The sequence below is a fragment of the Tyto alba genome, unplaced genomic scaffold (genome assembly GCF_018691265.1).
Source record: "Tyto alba isolate M040663 unplaced genomic scaffold, T.alba_DEE_v4.0 Super-Scaffold_13, whole genome shotgun sequence".
Lineage (NCBI taxonomy): Eukaryota > Metazoa > Chordata > Aves > Strigiformes > Tytonidae > Tyto > Tyto alba.
The window spans coordinates 41,248,326-41,253,253 of record NW_024881275.1 but is presented as its reverse complement, the minus strand read 5'-3'; the positions used below and the strand labels follow the sequence as shown (position 1 = coordinate 41,253,253).

The window sequence follows — 4,928 nt, the reverse complement described above, 5'->3', positions numbered from 1 at the left end:
CACGTGGTGATGGCTCCTTGTATTCAGCACATGCTTATATCTAAGCCCACCCCAGACCCATACTGAAACTTTTCAAAAGACAGATCTCACATGACTTCAGCTCTGTGCAAATGAAAGCTGAGGACAGAGTCATGATGTTAAAAGCACCGCTGTTCCCGTTATTAGGGTTGCCGTGTGTCACCCAGCAAAATCAGCTGCCTGCACAGATGGCCCTTAGACTACTGCTTTAGAGGCCAAACTGTGGATTACATACTAAGACAGGAGACAGTCTTCTCTGCTTGTTTTGACTTCTACATGATGGCAGGACTCTAAGGTATCCTATTCTTTGCTCACAACCCCTACAGATCAGAAAATAAATTTTATTTTTGTCCTGCAAACTAACAGTAGATTATTTTTTTCCTGGCACAGGTAAGGTATGTATCACTTTTACATGTGTTTTGCCTCTTGATGAAGTGCTCTGGGGAGCAATCTGAACTGCCACACCATCAATCCCAAAAGGGCTTTATTCTTACATTTCCAGAGCAGTGACCTGGGTCATCTTCCCAGATGCTGCTGAGTTCCGCTGACCCCCAAACAGGCACTTCTTCCATGAGTGGGGCAGGGCAGGCTACCAGATCGCCTCACCCATTAGCTTCAAGGTGCTGGTAGATTTGTTGCATAAGTCAGTCTGACCCATAAAGATGGGCCAAAAGCAATTTGGGGCAGAACAAGTATTAGACATGCTTTGCCACGGCCCCAGGGGATCAATATTATCTACTTGCCAGCTACTGCGCAGTGTACCAGGGGGTGTGTCTGGAGTCACCTTCAGTGTACAGGTATGAACAAGGTGGTTTTCTACTGAGCTGGTCCTTTGGCACCAACCTAACAGACCAGCATGAATGTAGATGCTAATGCTCCAAACTACAAAACTTTCAGCATCCCTTAAGTGTTGCAGCCCCTTAGCAACCCTAACACTCAACAGACCTTATAATTCCTTCATTTTCATGTAATTTAAATTACATGTGTTTAAGTAGATGGATTTTGTTGGTAATTGATAACACTGAACAGATGAGAAGCATTATGTAAAAGCCCATCAAAGCCCAGAAGAAGGATGGGAAAGAGGGAGTAAACATGTACTAGAAGAATGATTACCACTGTTCTCTGTCTCTGTGCAGTTTATATTACCCAAAGTAGTCACACGGAGAATGAACAGAGCTTTTTTATACTGGGACATCTGCAACTCTGGAGATCTTCTGTCTGACCCTGCTCTCCCTTCTCCAGGGGCATCCTCCACAGAAATTACTTTGGGGATCCTTTCTGATTTGACTATCCCATGGAAAGGATATCAGAAATCTAAGGCTGAGAAGATTTTCAGAAGTGTTTCTATTTCTGAACTGGAAGCTTTCCGAGAGTGCCTGGGAGCACATTTGATGGAGGAGCAGAAAAGAAAATGAAAAATGGGAAGAAAGAAAAGTGTATAATATAACACTCATACTCTCACCCTACAGTGCTGTCTGCAGTACATCTCTTTGCTTATCAGCAGCAAGTTTGCAAAGTAAGGGAAGAGTACATTAAGGAAATCTTGCCCAAATAACTACTTGGATCTGATTTCAAGTTTCAACTCTCATAGGCAAGGAAACCGATAGTGGTATTACAAAGTAAAAGGCACACACAACCATTTGTAATTTGGAGACACTTGCAAATTACAGGATTGCAACAGGATAGACAGAGCTTTTCAAACAAAAAAATACATTTATTTAATTACAAATCTTCTAATATAATTTGCTTTAATAAGACCTTAGCAGTATATCTGCAGTAACACATTAATTTTCCTGAAGAAGAGAAGGTAGCACAATCCACTTGAAGCAGGCAGAAGCATGAGAGGACTTTTTGTCAGGCGCAGGAGTTGTTCTATCCCTTGGTTCCACAAATGTAAGTACAATCCTGAGCACAACGCTGGGCTCCTCTGCCCTGAGCTTTTCTATTCTTCTTGAAGAAATACTGATGCTTACATATGTCTTACAGAATTGCTGTAGTCTTCTTAGCATTTGACATATACCATTACATCTCCTGATGGAAGCCAAGGTGCTAGAACAAAAATATTAGAAACATTTACTCATTGCATATCAGAAAAGATTGATGCTACACACTGGAATATTCTAGCACTCCATTTAAAACTGTTCTATCGTGAAGTCAGGAAGATTCTGTTTTCTGGTAGTAGTTCATGAGGTTTCATCCTTCAAAGCTAGCACTTGGATTTGGGTTCCTAATAAATTTTAAACTATATGGAATATGGCCTCATTTCAGTCTGAGACCTCAGCTGGGAAACCCAGTGTGACTCTGATGTGCTCTGAGGTACTTCAGTGTTTAAGGCACCACAGAGGCAGAGTGAAAGAAGACAGCAACATATTATGATCCTACTGCAATAGCATGAGACAGGCAGAAATTAAAAAACAGTTTCTGCACGTTTTTGATGTCAAATTACAGATTCCTCCTCAATAAGTGGAAGAACAGTTCTAGCTAGAAGCCCCCGAAACCAAGAGAATCATGTAAGTCATGTCTGCTTCACACTGTGGAGTGAAGCATAGATGACAGTGAGCGAAAAAACCAGTGGCTTCAGAAGCCAATACAGGATAGTTGTAGCATCGTTTTTCCCTCAAGCTACAAGACCCATTAGCTTGGTCACGGTGCCACGCTAGCACAGCTGAATGGGAACGAGCTTTTACATCCAAGATATTATATGCTTTCAGGAACAAGGCACTACATCCAAACAGTGATGTGCTGCACTTTGTGATCTTTATGTGCACTTGAGATCTTTATACCTTTATACCCAACAAAGAAGTTTGCTGCTGCAGAAAAAAAGCAGACTTCACATAGTGCACTGGATGTTTTTATTATGAAATGTTGTGCTGGAAAGGATGGAGCAGCCTCTCACAAAGGTGAAAATGTACCTTACCCGAGGGAAAAGATGTCCTCATTTTCCAGCTCCGTTCAAGCTTTTCTTCTCTTGTGGATTCAGTAAAGGGACTCTGTTGAAAAGGAAAGACAAAGAAATCATTGTGTGACATAAGACACTTTTAAAGTTTAAAGTGAGCAGGAGGGCCAGTCAGCTACCTGCTGAGCCACGCTTGGAAAGTCTTCATCTGAGATCAAAGATAAAAGCCAGTACTCAACCAGGCTTCTTTTACGAGCAGGACTGTGATCCACTCAGCATGCTTATTCTAAAAAAACCCCACAGCAACAAGAAGCACAACTCTCAAATAGAAATGGAAGTATATAAAGCAGAAGGAGTTCTAATAAGAGTCCTTGAATTTGGGAGCTTTGTTTAGAGATGCTTTAGCAAATGGATGCTGATGCTTTCTCAGGACATGTAGGAGCATTCTCCTTTGCCTTCTGTAGCGTATCTGTGGTAAACAGAACATTGATGTAGGTGTAACTTGTTTTCTACAGCTCTACAGCTTGCTGTCTTCAAAGTCTTAGGTGTAGTTTAGCCCAAGAAGAACAAATGACAATGTAGCATATAGATATATGTATGTATGTATGTATGTACATATATATAGTTATAGACTTATGTATGTATATACTTACATATATTTAAAGACTTAATATATGAATGTAGTGCTGGACATAGAAAACTTCAGATGTCCTGTAGGCATGCATGTGGGTTGTAACCCTTTATAGGAACATAGTGTTATTCAGCTGGTGGAATTTTAAAATGTCAAGTCTGTGGATATGTATATAAAAAATATATGCAAATTTAGAAAATATTCCAGCATCCTCTCTCTCTCTTTTTGGTTATAAATGTGATTTAAAATCCTTTCATAGACAACAGGACAGATTATCACACATGTGTGATTCTCCTCATATTCTAGATTCAGCTTTTCAAAGCTGTAAGAAACTTCACACAGTTGTCATTTAAAAAAAAAAAATGTGAAAGAAATATTTCCCATTTCTTGGAGAACTTTCAAAAAATTTGAAACAATCTCAAAAACCCTTATCACTTGTTGTTGCCAGGAAGATGCATGATACAGTCCTAAAGAAGCAATGGACCTTCAATATGCAAAAATGTTGAATTCTGTTATGACATTGCTCTGCAGAGCTAGAACTACAAATTTTGAAAAGACGACTTTGCTCTGCCAGAAATCAGAAATGCGGAACAACCTGCAGGCTTTTTAGCGGACATTCAGAGCTCTGTTCTTCAATATACATTTGTAGGAGCCAAAGTATCTGCGTTTAGATTCACAGAAATGGAAAATGCTCCCACTATTACTTCACATTAGTGTAGAACTGCTGTAAGGAATCTGTTGTTTCTCCTAAGGATATGCAGTGTATATAGGAAAGCACCAGGTAGTCCGTAGATTTCAGTGGTTGGCCAGAAAGCTATGATACAGTTTGTTCCAGTATTGATTTATAAGTCATACCCTAGAACTGAAAGACAGGAATTTGAACCAGATTTGGGTTTGAACCTCACCTTGTGCAGAGCTGAGGCTCATCTCTGGTCAGAACGGAGAGTGGGTGTTTTCCGTATCTCCATCGTCAGTTTCACTGTTCCAGTGGTAAATCCTCAGCTCACTGTCAAGAAGCCAGCAGCCTCCAGTAGAAGACCAGGTGATTTCAAGTACAAAGAATGTCAAGGATTCAGTGCCTCCGCTGGTCAACATGGCTGCTACATATGCTTACAAACAGCACAAACTAAGACACTGTAGGAAATTTATATGTGAATTACTTCTTTCCATGCACCTGTATACCTGACAGGAGCCTGAATGAAAAAAACACTATTTGTAACATCACATTATTGGAGGTCCTGGTGGATGCCAAGCTGAACACAGGCCAGCACTGTGCCCTTGTGGCAAAGAAGGTATCCTGGGCTGCACGAGGAGGGGTGATGCCAGCAGGTCAAGGGAGGTGGTCCTTTCCCTCTGTTCAGCACTGGTAAGGGCACCAGTTGA

General features: G+C 40.8%; 1 long non-coding RNA gene across 1 annotated transcript; it reads right to left on the bottom strand.

Annotated features, from left to right (window-relative positions):
• Window positions 1-1,757: 1,757 nt before the first annotated feature.
• LOC116965498 lies at window positions 1,758-4,721 on the bottom strand. Its single transcript, XR_004409401.2, has 3 exons — window positions 4,451-4,721; window positions 2,936-3,008; window positions 1,758-2,067 (listed from the first exon to the last, which is right to left on the bottom strand). It is a non-coding gene; the product is annotated as an uncharacterized LOC116965498 (long non-coding RNA).
• Window positions 4,722-4,928: the final 207 nt, after the last annotated feature.